Genomic DNA, 25,417 nt, shown 5'->3' with positions numbered 1-25,417 from the left:
ATGACTACTGACATGAAAGACAAAGGACTAATGCAAGAAGCATAAATAGGAACAATGGAACTTAATTGTAATATTTATGTGTGACAAGATTAGCACCTAATTTATAATCTTTTAAAATGATGGCAAGAGTCAAGTGTACATTATGTTTCTTGTTTATAAGGTATATGAGATATCATAATAATTAAAACTTTGGATACATAGTTTTAATTGTATTTTTATGCTTAAATCTAACTGACTTTATATGCCTCTATGGTTTCTGTTCTGAGGAGCTAAAATGGCACTGAGATCCAAAGATATCTGGAAATATTGTCACTGGAGTTTGCCAGTTTATATATTCTAAATATATTCTAAGCCTTATAAAATATATTCAGTTTTACTGAGTTGTTTTAGTTTCTACCCTAGAACAAGCTCTTTCCTACATTTCTGGCTATCTGTGCCATTATCTGGAAGCATTCATCCTCATCCTAACTCCAATTTTCCAATATCTATTTGCCCTATCCTACCTCTGCTGACTTTTCTGTTCTTGTTTTTGAACACTGGTAGTTTTAATTTTTTCTAGCCTCTCACCTTGTCACCTATTTTCTATGCTCCTAGATGATTCTGAATATGGCAGCCATGAAGTCATTATCTCTTAGATCCAGATTAATTCTTGCCAGAGAAAATCCTAGTTATAGTCCAACTGAAGTACCTTATAGCAATCAACATCCTCCTTTTAAATATGCAGGAACTGCAATCAGTTAAACAAAATGCCTTTAGGTAACTATATTCCTTGTCTCTGTCTCAAAAAAAGTACTAATAGTTTATTAAAAACTGTTTTCTTGTTAGGATTTAGGGTAAACAATTGTCTAGCAACTCGAGTACATTTTGGTAATGTTAAGTGTGACCATCACTGAGGAACAGCTTAAATTCACCCAACTGAGGAGATTCTATTCCTAGATCTTACTATTCTGCCAGCAAGAAACATAAGCTGGAGAGGGAAGAGTTGAAATTAGAGACTGCTAAGTAATCTTTGGCAACCTGTAGGTGTGCTGAAGAGAAGAGCCATACTTATATGGAATAATGGTTTTTTTTACTCAAATGTCTGTGCCATTATGCTTTTGTGTCCTAATAATACATATTTATTGGTCAGTATCTAGAATGTGAGATAAAGGGTGATATAGGGGAAAGAACATGAAAACTAAGCTGGGTTCTAATTGAGTCTGCCATTTACTAGTTGTGTGACCTTTGACAAGTCACCAAGTTTCTCTGAGATCATGTCTTCATCTGTAAAATGGGAAGAATAATACTTACTTCACTGAATTGTTAAGATAGTAAATAAAAAAAGATATTTAAAGTATCTGACAGAACATCTGCCATAAAATAGGCAATTATTTAAAAGCCATTTTCATTATAGTTCTATTATTCTTTTGTTGTTGTTTTGTTTTGTTTTCTCATTCATCCACATGTATTTGGTCTCAGGCCTTCAGGCTGGAGAAGGAAATGAAATGGATTTTTATTTTAGTTTGCGATATATGGACATGGGCTGGTTTGCCAATAGAAGTAGGCTATTTAGACGAGTCTATTTGATTTCAGGACGATGTCCAGCCTCATCCTTCACCAGCCTGAGTACTGCTTGTTCCTGAGTGCACTGCTGAAAGAGTGGAGTCATACAGAGTCAGTGTGGGTATCTCAAGAAAGCAATGCCAGGACACAGTTTTGGAAACCTGGTCTAATAGTAATCCAGTAACATTTATTAGTATTCTGTGCAAAGAAATTCAACTAGACAATGTGAGGTGATGCAAAAGAACAGATCAAATTGAATTTTACATCATCAAAAATATTAATTGCTGGATTAGACCTTATAGACTGCTAAATATTATTCAAAATCAAAGTCCAGTTCCTTCACTTTATAGATGAAGAAATAGGGGCTTGGAGAAGGTAAGTATCTTGCCCAAGTTAACAAAACCAACTCTCATTACTGGTAATCCAATACATTTGCCACTAAACTCTTCTAGTGACACAGTTTTCTGATAGTTTCTATCCCATGTAGAAACTTAGGGAGAAGCTGTCCAAATTTTACACAGGATAACTTAAAAAGATATATTAACCAATGTAATCGCTCCCATATAAAGAAAGCTAAATTCATTATTATAAAACTTCTTCCATATAAACATTTGGAAAGATAACAAGCTATTACCTATGATTTAGCTGGCAATTATTCTTGGTGCCCAAATAGCATCCCCTCCATTTAGAGTATGGATATCCCTGAAGGAAAGCTGAAGTGATTGAAGGAACTAGATTCAGGGGGGTGAGTCAGGGTCTCAGACAACATGTTCGTCTTGGCAGCCTGGAGGGCAAACCCATAACACATGTCTAAGAGTAGTCTCTTGGGATCAGAAAGAGAATGGGAGATAAAAGTTAGAGAGACTAGCCCTGGCCGGTTTGGCTCAGCAGTAGAGCATCAGCCTGCGGTCCAGGGAGGCCTGGGTTCGGTTCCTGCTAAGGGCGTGTACCTCGGTGGCAACCACTCAATGTGTCCCTTTCACATCGATGTTTCTCTCTCTCCCTCCCCACTCTATCTGAACAAAAAATGGAAAAGTGTCCTGGGGTGAGGATTAAAAAAAAGTTAGAGAGACTAGAAAGTACTGATGGAAAAGGTAATGGAGGCTGTGTTGTCTGTCTGTGTTTTGGTGTGTGTGTGTGTGTGTGTGTGTGTGTGTGTGTGTGTGTGTGTGTTTAATTCTGAACTCCTTGGGATTCTTAATACAATTCCATGAAGGCCCCACTCAAGATAAAGGAGAAGAAAATATTTTCTTCTAAAAAATGCTTGACTCTCAAAGAGGCCTAATAGGTTGATGACAGGACTAAAATTTGCCTCACTTTCTCAAATGCTCCCTGGAGAAGGGCAAAGCCTAGCTATCGCTCTCAAAAGTCGTATGTGGGATTTCTGCTTTCTTTACTTTCTAATTACTTTAGGGACTGGTTTATAAAACTGTAGGAGATTATAATATTGTTTTTACAATATCCTTGACTTAAGTGTGAAATTGTATTTCATGCCTTTTATATCTGATTGATTTGCGTATATTGTAATGCCAGGACCAAGAGAAAAGGTAGGTGTATTATGAGTCATAGGAATAGCAGATACCAGGCAGTCAGAGTTAGGATTATAGGTCAGCAAACCAGGAGTGAAGGGATTTGTGGTAAGTGGGTGGGCTAACAGGTGTGAATGTATGTCTAGGTTTCACCAGGCTGTGGGTATAACATTCATTTGTATCACCAACATTGCAATGCCTGCCGCATCCAGCCTGCCTTTATCCTCTACACTATTTTCTCGTTGTTTTGTTTTTTTTTTCCCTGACAATGTCCCAGGGACTGTCACACAGGCTTTTTTCTTATCAGGTCTCTCTACCACCACTTTTACTAACAATGGTCTCATGAGGTCCTTCTGCATGGGCAGTCTCATTTCCAGAACTCTAACCAATTCTCTGCTCTGCCACATCCTAGCTTCTGGGGAAAGGCACTCTTCTCCCCTTGGCCCTTCTGTCCTAAGAGGAACAGACCTTCCCTTCCCTCCCCAAGGACTCAGCAATCACCAGACCATAAGGATAAAATAATTTCCACTCACCTGCAAGCCAAAGTGTCTTCCTAAGTTCCAGGATCTGCCTCTTTCTAGAGTTCTCAAAGTAGGACTCTCCATTTTCTTCTGAAAACAAAAAACAAAACAAAAAAAAACAACCCAAAAACTGTAACTTCAAGGTATGGACTTGCCCTAAGAGCCCAGGAAAAATTTTAATATACGGCAATAATCCAACATCAGAAAATGTGGTTCATTTAAACCACATGGTGCTACCTAGTGAGGGTCTAAGTGACAGGGCAGTAGCTGTCAGACTTGAGCATGCACCAGGATCACCTGGAACTTCTCTTAAAACAGACTGATGAACCCCAACTCCAGAGTTTCTGCTCTAGCAGGTCTGGTTTAGGGCCTGGAATTTTAAAGTCCCCATGTGATGCTGATGCATCTGGCCCAGGAATCACATTTTGAAAACCACTGGGTTAGCGCATGATGAGATCCAGAGAAAAACCACAACAAAATTCAGGAGCCCTACACCAGAATGTCTGGGTCACTCAGTCATACATGTTGCTCCCAAAAGTGTCACATAATGAAGGTATATTTGGTCAACAAATGTTAAGATATTTTTCAATAAGATGAAAATTACCTTTATCTTAAAAATTGACAACATTTAGACAAAACATCACATTGTGAGACTGCAAATCAAGTGGAAAACTGCCGAGCATCCCATGGCATCACTGTATTCAAATTCTCCGGGAAGAAGGAGCCCTGTCTTTCAGACCCATATAAAACAGCAGCCTTTGCATGCTGCTGTAACACTGCTATTTCCCCTTGGACATCAGGGAGTGAATGAACTATTGTTTTTCTTTAAAGGCCCTTTAATTCCTTTAAATATTAGATTTATCCCAGAAGCTGCTCAGATAAGTTGAAATCAAAGTTACAATAAAGAGGATTGATAATAATCACATCAAATAAAGTGAACGAATACAGTAGTGGATTGTGTAAAAGCATAAGAAAAATAGCAATTCATTTCCTTCTCTTATATGACTGTGTAACATAAATAACATTGCTATTTATTATCATTGATTCTTTTTGATTAAAAAATGATCTATAAGCAATGATATTTAGGAAGATAAAGCTGGGGAATGAAATGCTTCTGGCCACGTCTTATAGCTTTTAATGGATACTGGCACTTGCTATGCCATGTATAGCATCTCTGAAAACCATCTTTAGTTTCTGTTATACACATATGAGTCTTCCTAAGGAGAGGATTAAGAATGTGGGGCACACTGATTGATGCAGAGGGCATCACTGTGTCCCAGATGCCAACTCTCAGAGCACTTAGAAGCTCAAGGCAGGGTGCAAGAACAGAACAATTTCTTTATGACCCCTAATCTTTCTAAAGATAGTTGGCCAAGAACTCGAAAGCAAGGATTCTAATTCTGTGCTAAGGGCAGGTGATTTGGGTCTCTAAGAGAGCAGAAAACCCCTCAGAGCACAGGAAAAGGAGGGACGAATGGGAGCTGCCAAGAGACCTGGAGATCCCTTCAAAATGCCTGTGGTCAAAACAAAACAAAACACAACCTGAGTTGGAGTCTGTCTGTTGCTTTGCTTTGCTTCTTTCCACCCCAGAAATGAAATCAGATTCCTTCTCATGGCTGAGTCCCATTACTGGTAATCGAATTACTGAGTAGTACATCATCTCAAATAGAAGACTGAGCCCAGTGTCCATTAGCCATCAAGTGATATTGCATTAATAATAAACCCAAGAGGTATAATATTACACTGTAAATGCATTCAGAAGAGTTTTATTATTATTCTAACTTAGTGTGTGTGCCAGCATCATCTCTTTCAACCCTAGGTAAACTAAACTAGGAGTTTAGAGAGATTAAGTCTTTCAGGACCAGCCTAGGTTACCATTTGCGGTAGTTGTGCAGCCAGTAATAAGCCTCCCTGGGTCTTTAATGTTTGTCCTTAAAATAGACCAGATGGACATGTGTAAAAGCACATCATGATCAGAAAATAGATTTCATACCAGGAATGTGTGTGTGTGTGTGTGTGTTTTGACACACACACGTGCATATCCTAAAAAATACATAGCATAGTTTTTGTTTGTTTATAAATTTTACTTAAATTGTATAAACTTGGTTCTGTTTATTTATGTGCTCAATGTTGTGGTTTTTGATTTCATGTTCCTATATTTAGAATAACATTTCCTTCACACTTCTACATGAACATGGTATATCCCTCCATTTATTTAGGTCTCATTTGTAACCTTCAGCAGAATTTTTATAACCTTATTTGCAACCTTTAAAGTATAGATTTTTTGGCCCTGGCTGGTTTGGCTCAGTGGTCAGCCTGTGGACCAGAGTTGCATGTTTGATTCTGGTCAAAGGCATGTACCTGGTTGCAGTTTTGTCCCCGGTCCTGGTTAGGGTCATGTAGGAGGCAACCAATAAATATGTGTGTCTCACATCGATGTTTCTCTCTCTCTTTCTCACTCTCTCTCTTTCCCTTTCTCCCTCCCACTCTATCTGAAGATAAATGGAAAAAAAGTATCCTCAGGTGAGGATTAAAAAAAAATTATAAAAGAATATATGTAGCCCTGCCCGGTTTGGCTCAGCGGTTAGAGCATCGGCCTGCGGTCCTGAGAGACCCGGGTTCAGTTCCTGCTAAGGGCGCGTACCTCGGTTGCAGTTTGTCCCCGGCCCTGGTCGGTTGTGCGGGTGGCAGCCACTCAATGTGTCCCTTCACATCGATGTTTCTCTCTCTCTCTCCCTCCCACTCTACCTGAACAAAAAATGGAAAAATGTCCTCGGGTGAGGATAAAAAAAAAAAAGAATATATGTAGATTTTTCATATGTATTCATTTTTTATTTATGTAAGGGGGGGCTTACTATTGTTTCTGTTAGCTGTTGCAATATCTTATTTTCTAATTGTTGAGAAGAGGAACACTATAAAATTTTATATGTTAATATCATAATCTACTTATTTCTTTTTATTTCTTTATTTTAAGGGCTTGTCCTCTATTACCCAGGGCCTGCAGTGTCGCATGTCAGTAATAAGGAGGATCTTTATTTTGTTCCTAAACGTAAAGGGAATGCTTCTAAAGCTTCATCATAATGATTTTTGCTGTAGGTTCCAGATAACTTTATTAAAGTTATTTATATCCTTGTGTGTGTGTCTCTCTCTATTATCTATTACTTCTTTTACTATTTTAGCATGTTTCCTAGTATGTCTGGTGTTTTTAGATTGAGCACTGGAATTGTATATGAAAAATTATAGAAATATTTTGAGGATCAGGAGAATGCTGTATTTCCTCCAGAGAGGATTTACTCTTATAGGCAGGTGTCTAGGAGCACTAGTGATTCCAGGTTATTTTAATTTAATCCGGTTGTTGAGGTGATTTGAAGCTCACTGTTCTATTTTATACTTCACCCTTACTCCTAGAGTGTAGTATTGTGGGGTTAGCAGACCCACATTACCACTTAATTTGTCCTGAACACCAAGAATCAATACATGTCCCAAGTAGCAGGCTTCCTATTTGTGTTCCTTTCTTCTGTTGAACCTTGGTCCTGTAATTAATTCTTCATAAACCTTCTAATACCAGCTTTTCTAGTTGTTCTCAGCAGGTGCATTGATCGGAATTACCAGGTTCACCATTACAAGAAATATATGTAGTTTTCTAAACCTTGAAAGACATTATTACTATTGTTTTATATAACTCATTGCTTATATGGATTTACCTACATATTTATCATTTTCTTTCTTTCTTTCTTTTTTTAATCCTCAACCAAGGACGTTTTTTCATTTTTTGTTCAGATAGAGTGGGAGGAAGAGAGAGAGGAGAGAGAAGAGAGAGAGAAAGAGAAAGAGAGAGAGAGAGAGAAACATCAACGTAAAAGGGACACATTGAGTGGCTGCCTCCCGCATGACCCAACCAGGGCCGGGGACAAACTGCAACTGAGGTACATGCCCTTAGTGGGTCTGAACCCAGGTCTCTCTGGACCGCAGGCCAACGCTCTAACCGCTGAGCAAAACTGGCCAGGACCATTTTCTTCATTTTTAATTTCTTTTATCACTGCTTTAGAATTTTCTTTACTGAGAGTATATTGGTGGAAAATGCTTTCATTTTGTCACAAAATGTCTTTATTCTGCCTTTATGCTTGAAAAATATTGTTGCTGAATCTAATTTGACTATTATTTGTCAGCATAACAGCAGTTCTATTCTACTTACTTTAATCGTTCATTATTACTATACAGAAATCAGCTATAAATTTGCCTACTGGTTATTTGGGTTTCCTGAATTTATACAGTGGTGTCCTTTATACATTCTATAAAATTTTCAACTATTATTTTTTTTATATATTTTATTTTTTTATTAATTAATTTTTGTTACAGATATTTCTCCTCCCCCCCCCACTGATTCCTCCCTCCCCCTCCCTCCCTGCCCTTTCCCCAGTTTGTTGTCCATGTCCATTGTTCATGCATACATGCATATAAGTTCTGTGGTTTATCTCTCCCCCACCACTCCCTCTTATGGGGATTGTCAGTCTGTACCCTACTTCCACGTCTCTGGGACTACCCCATTCCTCAGACTGTTATGTTCATTATATTCCACAAATAAGTGAGATCATATGAAACTTGTCTTTCTCTTTTGGGCTTGTTTCACTTAGGATGATACTTTCCAGGTCCCTCCATGTAGTCTCAAAGGATAAGAGATCCTTCTTTCTTTCTTACAGCTGCGTAGTACTCCATTGTGTATATGTACCACAGCTTTTTTATCCATTCGTCTACTGATGGACACTTGGGCTTCAATTATTATTTTTTAAGTATTGGTCTCTCTTCTTTCCTTCTGAGACTTTAATCAAGTATGTTAGAACTTTTATTCTCTACACTAAACATATCACCATTTTGTGGGAGACTATTTGCATGGCATCCATTTTGTTAAAATCTGCTCTGCCATCTCCTGCCCCAAGGCAGGATATCTCTGTATACAATGTTTCTCCATTCCTTTAAGTAACCATTTACTCAGCCAGTTATGCTCTGTTTATCTTTTGTTCCACACGTGATATTTACGTGATATTTACGTGAAATTGCTTCAGGGTGGTTACCACAAACTTATAGCTTGGCAACAAATGTTCTTGTTTTTCTGCTTCTTGCCCTATATATAATGTGGATCTCCCCAGAATAAAGAAGACTTGATCAGAACCCTGTCTTGCCTCCATTTCTCATGTCTCTTGTCCCTCCTCATCCTCACTCCCCCTCTAGAGTCCTCATTGCTCGACCTGCAGGACGGGTCACCATTTCTTCTATACATTCTAACTTTTTATCTTCCAGTCTTATATTCCAGATATTTTCTCCTTATTCATCTTCCACTATACCAATTCTCTCTTCAGCTGTATGTAACCTACTATTTAATCTGTCTACTAAGTTCTTAATTTGGAATATTGTGTTTTTCTATCCTAAAAGTTTTATTTGCTCTCTTTTGAATATGATCTATCAGTTTTTTTTCCTGAAGACTTTTCCCCCAAAATTTGTCATTTATTTATGTAAGTATGGTTGTCTTATAATCTATGGCTGATAATTCTAGTAGCTAAGGGTTTGTAAATTGTTTTTCTTTTTTCTGTTTTTGTTGTTGTTGTTGTTGTTGTTTTCCTGTTTATTGCTTTTTCCAGTTCTTATAATGTTTTATTTATTAACTTGGTTATCTTTGGCTGCCTTATAGCCATTGCACTTAAAAAATTATTACAGGGATATTCTGAGATCTAGGATAAAGTTACCTTTTTTCAGAGATGTTTTGAATTAGCTTCTTCCAAATACCTTGGTACATTACCTTAATGATATTACTATAACAGGGCCAGCTTTATCCCAGTTCAAGACATAAGGTTCTTGTGTCTACCTCAATGATGGAAATATATACTGTAATACCACGAGTACTGGTTCATTTCTAGTTAACCCTTAGTCTCAGAGTACAACTCTTTGAGATCCCAGATTATTGTGGGAAGTATCTAGTATGTAGTACTAGATCCCTCACCTGGTGTGACCCTGGACTTTTTTGTTTTTCCTGATATCCTCACTCAAATGAAGTTATCAAAATGAGAGTTCAAATTTACTGAGATTGGTAAACACTTTGAGACCAAAAGAAGACTCTATTGGCCTACCTCTTTAGGCTCCTCTGTTCCCCTCAGGCCTCACCTGGTAATCTCTTGCATCTTGTCAACTCTTCATTAATTTTAAGAAGATTTAAAAAAACAATTATTTATCTATTACCTGTAGTTGTTTTCAACATACGAACTCATTTATATAATGTAGTTTGCTATAACTAAAAAAAAAGGAAGAAGAAGAAGGAGAAGGCAGAGGAGAAAAAGGAAGTTCTCCAAGAACCTTCTTTTACTGTTCTAATTTTATAGATTCTGTGTCAGGTCTTGGGAGACAGGGTATATCAGTATTTTTATATCCATCCTTTGAAGTTTAAATAACATAATACTGCATTTATTTTTTTTAATTTTTAAACTGACTTTTAGAGAGAGGAAAGGAGAGAGTGTGAGAGAAACATCAATTTGTTGTTCCACTTATTTATGCATTCATTGGTTGGTTCTTGTATGTGCCCTGACTGGGGATCAAACCTGCAATCTTGGTGTATTGAGACATAGTTCTAACCAATGGAACTACCCAGCCAGGGCAGTACTGCATTTCTTAAACCTAATGAGTTGAACCCATTTACAATGATTATCATTACAATTATTTCTGCCATTTTTTGGTTCATCTTTTCACTCCAGCCATTGTTGGAGCCACCACCTGCATACAGGTATAACCTGATAGCACATTGTCTCAGCTGTACTATGGATCTCTTGCTTTCTACTCCAGGGCTTCTTTACCACCACTCCCTGGGACACCCGCAAGAACCTCTCACCATTGTGACATGTGGGCAAACCAAAAAGTGCAGACAAATTAACCATGGGTGTCCCTTGATCAGTGAAGCACAGGAGCTGAAAAATATTCTTCCTTTCTATCATCCCTCTGTAGATAATTCTGAAATGCATTCGACATGGCTCCTCAGAAGACCCTAGTGGACTGAGCCACCATCACCCACCATGCTGATCAATTTGACAGTGCACTCTTAAGATGGCTTCACTCCTTCTCTTTACCCTTGTCGGTCTCCTACTCCTGTTCCCTTGGATTCTTTTCTGAAGTAAACTGCCTATATATATGACCTTGATTCAGGCTCTGTTCTTTGAGGAAAGCTAGAAAAAGCCACCATGTTTTCTTCCTGAGTTTTGTTTTTTTTCTTCTTTCCTACCATATATTGGATAATCAAATCTGCTGCTTCTATTTTTCAATTGAATCCTTTACTTTTATTCTGGAAGCTGCCCCTGAGTTACTGAATCAGACACACTATCTAAAGCTTATTCTTTTCCCCAACAAGCCAATAATCTTCGCTGCTTCTTACAGACTTTGACCTACATCTATATACCCCAAGTTCCTATTTGTATCTTTTAGCATTTTAGTTCCGGATTCATATTGATCAAGTGAGTTTGTTTGTACTAATTGCTCATTTAAACAATAACAAAGTACACAATCCTTTACTTATTCACACCTATCTCACTGCCTGCTCCTGGATTTATCTTTTTTTTTTCTGGAGCATGGCCTACAATAGTTATTTCAAAGAGGATGTCTGATAAACTTTCTCTGATATTTATTTCTCCTAACACTTAAATTATAGTTTAGCTAAAATAAGATTCTAGGTTTAAACGCATTTTCCTTCCAAACTTTGAAAATGTAATTCTTATTTTAAATTTTTATTTCAAAATACTTCTTCAATTTGTAGCTGATCTGGTCTTCTTGCTATGCTCACCATCTGCTGCTTAGAAAAACAAAACAAAAAAGCAATGTCCAATCCAGTTTAAAGTTCTATCCAATATTTTAAATAATTCTTTTAGATAGTGCTTAGATTCTCTTGCATCAAAACTGAGCCTCTTACCTATTCTTTCCCTCCTCCAAGAGGGCCTGCTATCTGAAAAGAGAGTTATGTGGCGTACATGACCTGAAGGCATGGGGGGCAAGACAGGCCTGGCAACCTCAGTATCTTCCTTCGCTGCCTCTTTGCGTGCTGGGCAGTTTTCCTGTCTGTCTGTTGCTGAAGGAAGCTGCTGGTTCTTTTTGGCTTGGACAGAGCCTCTTGGCTTAGTGATAGCTCCCTTATCAACACAAATGAGGGAAGTAGCTGTGATGAAAAATAGGAAGATGTCCCAGAGAAATTGATGTTGGCAAAAAGTTCACATTTAAAGGTCTCAAAGGTCTTTCATGGCATTGAAAACATAAAGGCTAAAATATGATAAACCAGTTCAGACTGAGACGAGTATGGCAATTTGGCAAAGAATAGAAAAGATGCTTGCTCTATTTTGAAAGCTATATGACAGGAAGAGGGAAGTATTTAAACTACTCTTGAAAAATTTTGTGTTGTGTTTTTTTTTTTTACAAAGAAATAAAACACTTTGGTTCTGTGTGTTTCTCATGTTTTAAATCACACTATCCTAATTTTGTAGTTTTTTTTTTAATTTAGAAATTTCCCTATACATTTAAAATCAACAGGAGAATTTTTAAAGTTTTTAAAAAACTTTTAAATTCATGGACTAACTGTACTTTTTCCCATTGATTATTAAGATCTCTTTTCATGGTCTCAGTTTACACAATAATGTTTATAGCCCTGCAGGATCATGCAATGGAAGCCTGCATGTGTAATAAAAAATATACCTAACAGAGTTTTTTGGCAGATTAAATGAAACAGTGCATGACGAGCACTGACTACAAGGTATGACAAGTGGTAAGCTCTAAATGAATGTTGTTTATTTATTTATTATTTTTTTTAATCCTCACCCGAGGACATTTTTGCATTTTTTTGTTCAGGCAGAGCAGGGGGAAGAGAGAGGAAGAGAGAGAGAGAGAAACATCGATGTGAAGGGACACATCGAGTGGCTGCCACCCACACGACCAACCAGGGCCGGGGACAAACTGCAACCGAGGTACGTGCCCTTAGCGGGAACCGAACCCGGGTCTCTCTGTACCGCCGGCCGACGCTCTAACCACTGAGCCAAACCGGCCAGGGCTGAATGTTGTTTATTTTACGTGATTATTACCAGTTTCTTTATCTGGTAGGAATTTGGAGGAGTTGGTGTGGTTTTATGTATGCCATATTTTAAATTTATAATTGTATGCTTTACTATTATTGGAAATTATTTTTAAATATATATTCCAAACTAAATATCTAATCATTTTCTCTAGGAAAAAAATGTGATAGCTATCTCTCTCCCTCCAAAGAATCCACAGAACTTAGTGGTCATTCATACAAGGGAAGTACATTTGTGGTCACTTCCATTAGAAAAGGATTCAGAAGCATTACAAATAAGACACTCTTCTTTCATTTTCTTATTTTATTTTTGCTTATCTCTGTGGTTTCCCTTTAAAAATAAAAAGTGTCAAATTCCTTTCAAAATATGTCTTTATTAAAGAATGAAAATTGCCCGTCGGTGTGGCTCAGTGGTTGAGTATCGACCCATGTACCAAGAGGTTGCCGGTTCGATTCCTGGTCAGGGCCCAATCCCCAATGGGGGGCATGCAGGAGGAGGCCAATCGATGTTCTCTCTCATCTATGTTTCTATGTCTCTCTCCCTCTCTCTCTCTAAAAAAAATCAATAAAGAAAAAATTTAAAAATAAAATAAAGAACGAATATCACATGAAGCTCATTTGGGGAACTAGTAGAAATGCCTACAATGATTAGAGAAAATGGAATTTTTAAAAGTAATCAGCACAGTAAAGCTGCTTGCTATACGGGGTGGGGGTGGGGGTCTTAGGAAAAAAGAAAGGCAATGGAAACAAAGAAAAAGGTATGTACTTGTTATTTAACTGTTGGTTCTGTATTGAAATTGGAGGCTTAAAATACCCATGGATTGATTGATTGATTGATTGATTGATTTAATTTTTTGGCTACATGATCATGTGCTTTGTACTAGAAGAAAGCTCTTACGAGGCTGCCTGCTGATGAGTAAGAACTTTTTTTATAGTTGGTGAGTTTTATTGCTATTGAAAAACAATGTATCTGTTATGGAATTTAGGTAGCTACGGAACCATTGTCACAAGGGAGAAATAAGTGTTTAACCATTAGAATGGTTAACTGCTTGTTAACAGATGTTCTCAAAGAAGCAATTGAGCTAAGACTGCAACCTAGTGGTGAGTTTGTTATTGGGGGGAAAAAAGTGGCTGCATTTATTCTAGGCCATTGGTAAGGCTGCATTTGAATTCCAAGTGAGAATGATCACACAAGAGCTATGTGCTTGTGCGCTTCTTGTGAAGACTGATCTTCACGTCATGTTGTAGGTGGACTAAAAATGGAGAAAGGATGACTGCCCTCAGATCCCTGAAGCTGTTCATTTATGTATCATTTTTTTTAACTATATCTGAAGCTTCTGCTCATTTCTCTTAGTTTCTTTGTCTCTTTAAAGATGAAGTAAGACTTTGACAAGACCACTGTAGTTTTTTTCATACTAGTTAGACTAATTTTTTATTTACTTGTTTAATCAGTTCCACCTTAGGGTAGGCTTTTACTTGCTTTTATTTCTGTGATTGAAGTGATTCAGACCATATTATTCTTTAATCCAAGTAAATTTTTCATGTAACATGATTCTAAATATCATTCTCATTACCCTTTGACTCGAAAATAGTGTTCAACTTCTTGAAGTTTGATGTAGCTTTTATTTCTTAGAACTGGTTATTACTAATGTATTGATTACTATTTCATATTACATTGTATTAATATGGAAAAATTTACTGACATAGTAATGTTGAGGATTTGTTCTTGTTAAGAAGATCACATATATAGACTACCCAAGAAATAACTCTGTGTAAGAATTTGAACCTTTTAATTATTGCACATCTTAATCTCATTTTTAAAGTCTACTTGTATCATATCAATTTTCCTCATTTCTCAGTAATCTTTTTAGAGCATATAGTTAAACTTTTTATTTAATCATTGTTTCTTGATTTAGTTGTCTTGTCAAATCATCCTTGTTCCTTAGCGCTCTAGTTTTTAGTTAGCTATATTAATGTTCCTTTTATACAGTTTTATTTTACCTATAAAACTTTACCTGTGACTTTTTATTTTTCCTCTTTGTTTGCTTCTTCCAAATCTATTTTCTCTGGCAAAGCTTGGTTTTGGGTGTGAATTCTGTTTGCCCTATATGCAGTAAAATCAGCCCTGTGCTTTCATTTGGGCTATCTAAAGATAATACCATTAGCTTTAAAGTTGGTTCTCCACCTAAGGTTTTCTGCATTTAATTCAAATCCATTTTTATAAAATGTCTTAATTCTTTCAAATTTATATATGCCTAAATTTTTGAGTATAGGAATCCATAGTCAAATGCAAATAGCTCATAATTTCAAGACTCACAACAGGAAGGTGACTGCAGGAAGCCCATTTCTGTGGGTAAAATAATGGCCTCTACATAACTCAGAGGATTTTTTTAAATCTCCTGTGTCACCCTAATGAAATTGTTTTGGATTTGCTTGTGCTCTCTATACAGCTTTCCATAAAATACAAATGGGGACTTGATTTAAGTGATCTGGATCAAGAAATCAGTCTGTAATCAATGCAGAAATCAATGACAGGACAGTAAATTATCTGAGAGAGCTTTCTCTTTTCCTACCACTCATTTGGGATGTATGCTGGGAAATCTGTCACAAAGATCATGGTGGCTGATACGGCGCTCTAAAGGCAATTTCTATCAAAATAAAAGTTTGTGAGCAAAATGCCTTTCTATAAATTAATGAGTGTCATACTGAGGGAAACAACAAATCCCTTCTCCCCCATACACTTAATTATATTTTGAAATTAGGAGGCAAATTAATAAAATAGCATGGTAGGTCTTAAAGCTATAGATTTCGACAGATTACTTATACAAAACTATGAAAAAATATATGACATTAGATAGTTTTGAAGTACCTCAAAATCTTAAAAATTTTTTTTCCTATACTGATTTTAGAGAAAGAAGGGAGAGGGAGAGAGATAGAAGCATCAGTGAGAGAGCATCGACTGGCCACCTCCTGCATGCCCCCCACTGGGGATCTGGTCCACAATCTGGGCATGTGCCCTGACTGGGAATCAAACTGACAACCACTTGGTGCATGGGTTGATGCTCAACCACTGAGCCATACTAGCCAGGCCCCTCAAAATCTTTTTTAAAACAATAGTATCTTTAATAATTCAGATTTATTAATTACTCCAGAAGTAATATATTAGAAATGAGGGTACATTGTATACTAGAAAGTATAATTATATAGTTAAAATTTTATTTAAAAATTATGTTGTATAAATATATATAAAAATACTATAGTGATCTGAAAGCATGTTTTCAGTGTCCTTAAAAAGCTTAATTCTTGGGCCCTGGCCAGGTAGCTTAATTTGTTAAAGTGCCGTCTCAATGCGCCAAGGTTGCAAGTTTGATCCCCAGTCAGGGCACATACAAGAATCAACCACTAAGTGCATGAATAGGTGGAACAACCAAGAAATGTCTCTGTTTCTCTCTCTGGGTCTCTCTCTCTCAAAATCAATCAATACATAAAAATAAGTAAATAAAAAGCTTAATCCTTGCCCTGGCCAGTTTGGCTCAGCAGTTAGAGTGTTGGCCTGCGGACTAAAGAGTCATGGGTTCAGTTCCAGTCAAGGGCACATACCTCGGTTGCAGTTCGGTCCCTAACCCTGGTCAGGGTCATGTGGGAGACAACCAGTCACTGTGTCTCTCTCACATCGATGTCTCTCTCTCTCCCTCCCTCCCTCCCTCCCACTCTATCTGAAGATAAATGGAAAAATATCCTCCGGTGAGGATTTTAAAAAGCTTAATCCGTAATAAAGCCTTAATTTTCATATATGAGAGAAACCCACAGGGTTTATTTTGGGGTCTCAAAGAGCTTTTTCTTCTCTTTTTTTTTATTCCTCACCTGAGGATATTTTTCTACTTATTATCAGATAGAGTGGGAGGGAGAGAGGGGGAGAGAGAGAGAGAGAGAGAGAGAGAGAGAAACAAACATCGATGTGATAGAGTCTGATTGATTGACTGGTTGCCAACCGCATGACCCCACTGGTTGCGGGGATGAACCGCAACTGAGGTACGTACCCTTGATTGGAATCAAACCCGTAACTCATTGGTCCACAGGCCAATGTTCTAACCGCTGAGCCAAAGTGGCCAGGGCTCAAAGAACTATTTTATCTGGCATTCTAAATATATAAAGAAATGTAAAGAATCCATTTTATTTTATATGTTTCTCTAAGAGAAAAAAATCTTCATTTGGTGGTTAATATTACTTAAAATCCATAATAAAAGCTCCTGGATACAAAACTGTTTAAAGGCACATTAGAGTAAGTCACATAATTAGGACTTTGGGTAAGGGAAGAAAAAACAAACAGATTTAAGTCTATAAAATTACAGATTTGGAGAGGGCAAGAATGGTAAGAAAAAAGGGGGGGGTTACTTAAATAATAGACATAAATAAATATTAAAAGAACTGCCATGCACCTTTTGAGAACACTGTATAAGTTTAAGTAGACAATAGATGGCTAGAAAGATGTACACACTCACTTTCTTCAAGTTTCTGATGTGTTTGCTTATTTGCCCAAGGACATACAGACTTAGTGGCAGCCCCTGGCCATGTAACTCAGTGCAGCTTCCCTTGGAGACCAGAGCCCCTGAAAAAGGGATATACTACTATAAACACTAGCTGCACAAGGTAGTCCTTTCCAGATCTTAATTGGGAGCTTAATTGTGCCATGTACTTTTTTACACCAGGAGAGCACATTAGTGTTAGAAAGAACTTAAGCAATATATGCCCTTACTGGGGGGGGGGGGGGGGGGGGGGGATTAAGACATTTAGACTCTTGTTTTGTTTTTTAATGTTTTTATTGATTTTTTAGAGTGAGAGGAAGGGAGAGAGAGACAGAAACATTGATGTGAGAGAAAAACATTGATTGGCTGCCTCCTGCACACCCCCTACTTGGGATCGAGCCCGAAACCCTGGCATGTGCCCTGACCAGCAATCAAACTAGGACCTCTCAGTCCATGGGACAATGCTCAATCCACTGAGCCATACAGGCAGGGCTGGACTCTGTGGTTCTTTAGCTTAACTCAGCAGCAAGCTTATTCAGAGGAAAAAGAATGAGTGGTCAGATATCCATGAGTGGTGTCCTAACTCTAGCTTTCTGGGTCTTGGAAAGCTGGTTCCCCCCACATACTCGTTCCTCCTTCAATCCCATATGCCCAAATCACTACCCAGAGCAATAAATCAATAGGATATAGAGAAGTGAACAATTAACTTATGGGTTATAATTCTTGGACAAGCTCATATTTGTGCAGCTCTAAGAAGAGTGGTAGATCTTAGAGCTATCTTAATACTTAGTAGCTATACTACTACAAAATAAGAGTACATGTAGGAAAAAGCACCATAAAGTTTATTTGCCACTCATGATCTATAAAAAGGTGATTCAAAATGAGGTAAACTTTTTCCCCAGCAAATTCTCTCAATCACATGTTCTCCTTCCTTGCCTGTTATCATAACGTTTGGTATAAGGCTGGATGGAATAAGTCAGAACTGAGTTCCAGGCTCAGCAAGCATTTCTCTATCTTGCTATTTAACGTGTGGTAAGTACATGGACCAGTAAAGTCAGTATCATGTGAGAACTTATTAAAATGTAGAATTTCAGTCTTCATCCTATACCTACTAAACTAGAATCTGCATTTAAAAAGACTCCTGGGTGATTCACAGTATATTAAATTTTGAGAAATGCTGCTTTATGTGACTTAGGGCAGGTTGCTGTGTCTTCCTCCTCCTTGGTTTCTCTTCAGTCCAGTTGTGAGGTTGACCTAGATAATGTGTAGGAATTTTGAAACTAGAATGATTCCATAACAAGGATTAGTAATTTAGAGCACAGATTCTAGAACCAGAATGTCTGGATTTGATTCCCACTCTGCCACTTACTATGTGACCTTGGGCAGATTATATTTTTTCTGTACCCCCATTTTCCTCATTTGAAAATAGGGATTATAATCTACTTCACGAAGTTATGAAGATATGAATTTAATAATGTATTTAGATTAGTATTATTTGGAACAGAATAAGCACTATATAAGTATCAAATCTTATTATGAGTTAAGATTCTTGATTGACTAGCATTCTAAAACAAATGGAGATGCCAACTGACTGATTTTTGAAAGATACCAATGAGGGCATTCTATTAGTGTGAGTTTGAGAAATTGAGGTAAACTCCATTCAGGAAGCGGGAATTTAGAATATTTTTATGGAATAACTAAATTAGGAAATGATTAGAGACAAAAGTATTAAGGGCATTTCAGGTGAAACGGACTTATAGGCAGGAATAAATATTTGGAGAGGGACAAAGAAAAGCAAGGAATCGTGTCTAGTAGGTGCCAAGACTTTTGAGGAAGGCCCAGAATTATTACAGCATAAGGCTTGTTAGGCAATTGAGGGACTAAGAGGGGCTAAGATTAATCCTCTAATTCCAGACTAAAAAAATGTTAGCTTCTGGCAAATGGACTAAACTGATGCAGTAATGAAGATACAATAATGAGAACATCAATATAGACAGGATGCATCAGTAGCCGAGAGAGAGCAAAAGGAATAAAAAGCAAGATGTGGTTATCAGATGTGGAAGGAGGAAATTATGGCTCCAGATTTTAAGTCTGAAGGACCAGGAATGTGATGGTGCTTTAAGCAAAAATGGGAATATTGGAAGCATAGCTACTTTGAGGAAAAGATGTTTGTTTTTGGAAGTGCAGAGAGCAGATGAGGGCAATACATCCAATAAAATGGTTTGGCACGTACAGAAGAGCTCCATTTGGAACAGGGCCAACCGTATTTTTACCTTTTTCTTGAATCCTTACCCGAGTATATTTTTCTATTTATCTTCAGATAAAGTGTGAGGGAGGGAGAGAGAGAGAAACATCAGCGTGAGAGGGACACCTCAACTGGTTGCCTCCCACACAACCCCGACACAACGGAGGCACATGCCCCCAACTGGAATCAAACCCACAACTCTTTGGTCCGTGGGCCGACGCTCTAACCACTGAGCCAAACTGGCCAGGGCCATACTTTTACCTTTTATTCTTGTGTTCCTGAGCACATTATTAGCATCAATACAAAACAAAAGTAAAACCTTAAAATTCTAGAATGATATCTTTGTTTTCGATGTATATTTAAAATTCTCAGAATCTGTCTACTAAATATTTTTAAAGTGAGATTAAATTAAATGAACTACAGTATTTTTTGTGTGTTCATGTGAGTCAACAAAAGAACGTGAAAGACAATGTGTCTCAAATTCGTTATTTCATTCTGGTCCCTGGACAACATTTACACTAGCTTCAAAGAAGTTAAGAACAAATGAAATATGTAGTTTTCAGACTTCTCTACATACTCCTAGATCTAGGAGGCGAAGATCTTAATCTTTTTGTCCAGGAAATAGCCTAGCACAATTCATTGTCCATGAGACTATTAGCCCATCAATACTGTTTACCAGAGTCCACTGTCTTTAATAAAACAGGAGCAGAAAAATTGATTGGGAGGTGGCATGTGTGTTATCATAATACTGATCATTGGGTGAAAAGTACATTTGTGAGCAAATCTAGGACTGCCTAGCAACTGTTTCTAGGCAGAAGGTGGCTGGGAGCCAGCTGTGGTTGCCTTTCAGGAGCCATCAGCCTACCTCTACATGTGTCATAGGATATCTATTTTGGATTATTTGAATTCCAGTTTTAAGGTATAGTTTTCCTTAGCAATGCTTAATATTAAATATTTTGCTTTTTAGTAATTGACACAATAAACCTAACACTATTACTTTTCCTCTATCTCTGAATGTAACATAAGTATATAGATTTTTAACTACAATAGATTATGTCTGAGGCCAGGAGCTTTAATATTTTAAAAAACCATTCATGTCCATTCCTTTGAGGCCTGCCACATTCTTATGTGATCTAGGCTTATACCCAGATTTACACCCACTTCTGAGAGTGTAAGATGCAGTGTTAAACATAGCCTCAAAACTTTTAACTTTTAACTCTCCTGAAAAATCCATCCCTGGTCTTTTTGTGTAGTCACCACTTCTACCTCCACCGCTAATCATGGTTTATTTTCTTCCCCCTGACCCTTGCAGCAGGATATAATTCAGCTAATAGCAATGAAGCAGGAGTTTTTAGAGGAAAGGGGGGCGGGAAGTTGTACCACAATTTGATGAAGAGCAGACAGGCCATATTCTTGGAGTAGAAGTCTTTCCAGGGAGAAGAATACTAAGAAAACTTACAGGAATGTAGTAAATACCACAGCCTCATCCTACTGGTTGAGTACTTCCTGATACCCCTGAGTAATTCGCCCCCCCCTGATTCTGTGCAAGCTGCTCATTTCCAGAGTCCTCAAATACTGCCTATTCACTTGTACTCGATTAGTCATTCATCCATTCTATTACCCCATAGCTGCTTGGAAGTCTCACCCCCTTTCCTTGCTCATTTTCTTACTGCTGTCCAGCCTCTCAACTCAGTCTCTTCCTTTGCAAACCCACTTCCCTCAACCCGTTTACATAACATTCCATCACATCTTTATGTCAGTTGAAACCTAAGGACCATATTTCACTCTCAGCCCCTCAGACAGAGCCTGCTTTTTGTTCATGATTATAACCTCATAAACCACAGCCAGGGATAGCTAGTCATCTTTTAACTGCCTACGCCACTCCTAGAGCTTTCTTTTTATCTTCACCAAAAGCCCCTCTTCATATAGGAGACAACAGAGCATTTAAGAACATGGTATTTGGATTTGAACCCATATTTTGGAAGGTTGGTTAGATCACCGAACCTTTCTGAGCCTCAATTTTCATATCTGAAAAAGGGAGATAAGAATATAATTTTTGCCCTGGCCAGTTTGGCTCAGCGGTTAGAGAGTCGGCCCACAGACAGGAGAGTCCTGGGTTCAGTTCCTGCTAAGGGCATGTACCTCGGTTGCAGTTTGTCCCCGGCCCCAGTTGGGGCTGTGTGGATGGCGACCATTCGATGTGTCTCTCTCACATTGATGTTTCTCTCTCTCTCTTCCTTTCTCCATCCCACTCTATCTGAAGGTAAATGCAAAAATATCCTCGGATGAGGATAAAAAAATACATATATAATTTTTCAAGTTTATGAATATTAAATTTATTCATTCTTTTCATAAATATTAACTGATTTTATGTGCCAGGCATTTTTCTAAGTACTGAAAAAACAATTCTTTCCTGCAGGAAGCTTGCAGTGTCTTTAAACAATATGTACACATAATTAAGGGTGCTGGAACAGAGGTTCAGTTGGAGGTATAATTTAGATGGTGGAGGGATGGTCAAGAGAAATGCCCTGAAGAGGTGACTTCAGCCCGAGAAAGACAGGACAAGTTGGATTTAGACAACGGAGCAAGGGATGGAGAGGGCATCACAGACAGGGACAGCCGGACATGTTTCAGGGATTGAAAGAGGCCATTGTGAGAGAGTGTCAGAGAGCATGGGTGGAGATGTAGGCTGGGACAGAATTGGTGGGACCTAAACATGGATTTCACCAAAATTAAGTTCCACTAAAAAATAAACTACTCTAATAAAAAAATTGGCAGATTGGAAGTAAAAAACTGGCAATTTCCTCATCTAATCTTCTAAAGCCACATCAATTTGCTCAAGTTTAACCAGATATATGTGCTCTAAAAATTGGCACCAAATTCTAAGAAAAAATTTGATTTTATTAGTTTTAATTTTGATTCAAATATAAAATATATAAAAAGAATGCATAGAAGTCTCATTCCTACCCATGCCTTTCCACCCTTTCGACTCTAGTTGCTATAGATCATTTTTATTAGTTTATTTTTGTGCCCCCAGTGTGTCTTCCTGCAAATACAGGCAAGTATGAATGTATTGTTTTCCCTCCTTTTTTTACATAAAAGGCGGCCTAAAATAAACACTCTTTTATTTTTTGCTTTTCTTTAATATGAAATTTTATCCTGGAGATGTTTCCATGTTAGTAGTTGGTAGCTACTTGTTCTTTCTTGCAGATGCAGTTTTCTATTGCATAGATACACCATGATTTGTTTAACCAGTCCCCTGCTGCTGGATACTGGTGTTCCAGCCTTTTGCGTTTAAAAACAATCCTGCAAAGGATCATCTTGCACAGCTGTCACGTTAGCACAGAAATAGGCGTGTGTATTTACAAGTGTAGAGATAGGGATAGAGATAGAGATAGAGATACATAGATATCTGTATCTGCCTATATACACTATATATGAAATTCCGAGAAATAAGATTATTGCATCAAGATTAAATGCATCTGACCCTGGTCAGTTTGCTAAGTGGTTAGAGCACTGGCCCTCAGACCAACGAGTCATGGGTTTGATTCCAGTCAAGGGCATGTACCTCGGTTCATCCCCGGCCCTGGTCAGGGTTGTGCGGGAGGTAACCAGTTGGATGTGTCCCTCTCACATTGATGTTTCTCTCTCCCTCTCTGTCCCTCCCTCCCACTCTATCTGAAGATAAATAAAAAAATATCCTCGGGTGAGGATTAAAAAATAAATAAAAGAGTAAATTCATCTGAAATTTTGGTAGATATTGCCAAAATCCCTTTCCCTAAGGTCATTTCATTTTCTACTCCTACCAGCAATGTTTGAAAGTGCCCATTTCCCCATAGCCTCTCCAACAGTGTGTTATAGGACTTTTGGATTTTGCCAATCTGATAGGAGAAATTATATCTCAGTGTAATATTAATTCACATTTTTACTAATGAAGTCAACATTATTTCATGTTTAGTGGTTATTTGTTGTTGTCTAGCCTTTCTAGATTTTGAGTCATACCTATACAGGTTATAAGATAATACCTTCCCAAGTTTATAATAAAAATCATCTATGTTTTTTTCTAATACCTCTGTGGTTTCTCTCTTTCTCTTTTTTTACATTTAAATCTTTTATTCATTTAGACTTATTTGCTTTTCCTGATACATAGCTTGAGTACAGAATCTGATTTATTTTTTCCAACTTGCTACCCAGTTTTCCCAACATTATTTATCAAAAGTCTCTTATTGTGAGTTGGCAGGCATTCTTCATTGTGCACTGAATTCCCATATGTATTTAGATCTGTCTCTGGACTTTCTATTGGGTTTCATTAGTCAATTCTACACTTTTAATTATTGATGCATTTATAACATGTTTAAATATCTAGTACTCTTATTGCCTTTTATCAGAATTTTCCAGATTGCTCTTTATTCGCTTATTATTTTCATGTGAACTTTAAGATTTGTTTACCTAATTCTAATTTGTATTTTTATTATTATTGTTCCTTGAACATTTATAAATATAAAACACTGCTTTATGATATTGAGTCTTCCTAGCAATGAATACAATGTATCTTTACATTTATCTAAGCTAACTTTTAAAAAATACATATTTATTTTTATTGAGATATAATTGACATATGAAATTATATTAGTTCCAGGTATACAACACAATGATTTGAGATATATATATATATATAGATATATATATATCTATATATATAGTCTATTTTGGGGAGGGGAAAACTCATGTCTTTTAAAAATTTTTTAAATTATAGTTGACATTCAATATTATGTTAGTTTCTATGTATACTGTATTTTTAATCCATGATTGGAAATCTGTGTATGCAGAGGACCAATCTCAATTTTACTCAGATTTTTGACTGTGTAGGTAGTGGATGTCCTAACCCCTGTGTTGTTCAAGGCTCAGCTTTATTCTGCAAAATGATCAACACAATGAGTCTAGTGAACAGTTATCACCACACATAGTTACACACTTTTTTTCTTGTGATGAGAACATTTAAAATCTACTCTACTCAGCAACTTTCAACTTGTTACCTCTAGTCACTGCTCACTACTTTACATTACATTACACTGCTCACTGTACATTACGTCCCCAGGACTTATTTATCTTATAAATGGAAGTTTGTACCTTTTGACTCCCCCTTTGCCTATTTTGCCCATCCGCCACCTCCTGCCTCTGGCATCCACCAGTCTGTTCTCTGTATCTATGAGTTCCAGTTGTGTGTGTTTGTTTTAGACTCCACATATAGGTGAGATCATATGATATTTGTCTTTCTCTGTATGACTTCGTTTTTAATAATTATTATTTTATAATTTTTTTTTATTTTTAAAGTGAGAGAGGAAGGGGGAGAAAGAGGGGCAGACAGAGACAAAGAGACAGAGATATCGATATGGGAGAAAAACATTGATCAATTACCTCCTGCATGTATCCCCAACCAGGGATCAAACCCACAACCTTTTGGTGTATGGGACAAAGTTCCAACCAACTGAGCCACCTGGCCAGGGTTGTCTGACTTACCTCACTTAGCATAATACCCTCACAGCTTCAAAGCTGGAACATCCCCAAACTAAATATCAATTACTGAAATCTGGGTCCCAATTCTGTTAATGCCAATAGCTGACAGATTATTGTCACTAATTATTTCTGTTGTTCTTTCATTGAATTTGGCGTTGATTGGCAGGGATGGACATGAGGGTTGTTGTAGGAGACACCGGTATGTGTGTGGGATTATAAAATGATCTCTAGCCCTGGCCAATTTGGCTCAGCGGTTAGAGCGTCGGCCCGCAGTCTGGAGAGACCCGGGTTCGGTTCCCACTAAGGGCACATACCTCGGTTGCGGTTTGTCCCCGGCCCTGGTTGGGTCGTGTGGGTGGCGACCACTCGATGTGTCCCTTTCGCGTCGATGTTTCTCTCTCTCTCTCTCCCCCTCCCACTCTATCTGAACAAAATATCAAAAAATGTCC

At 37.6% G+C, this 25,417-nt stretch overlaps 1 protein-coding gene across 2 annotated transcripts in view; it reads left to right on the top strand.

Moving 5' to 3' along the window:
- Nucleotides 1–25,417, top strand: part of CUNH2orf88 (chromosome unknown C2orf88 homolog) — a 101,478-nt gene that overhangs the window by 29,099 nt on the left and 46,962 nt on the right. Inside the window, exon 6 of one of the 2 annotated variants that reach the window (XR_004958616.1) lies at nt 1,573–1,660. The exons of the other annotated variant lie outside the window; for it this stretch is intronic. The gene's annotated coding sequence lies outside the window, so the exon portion shown is untranslated. Of the gene's footprint in view, nt 1–1,572; nt 1,661–25,417 lie in introns of those variants that run through there. 2 annotated transcript variants of the gene reach the window in all.

This window comes from Molossus molossus, unplaced genomic scaffold (assembly GCF_014108415.1).
Source record: "Molossus molossus isolate mMolMol1 unplaced genomic scaffold, mMolMol1.p scaffold_m16_p_11, whole genome shotgun sequence".
Lineage (NCBI taxonomy): Eukaryota > Metazoa > Chordata > Mammalia > Chiroptera > Molossidae > Molossus > Molossus molossus.
This window is presented reverse-complemented; position numbering and strand designations above follow the sequence as displayed.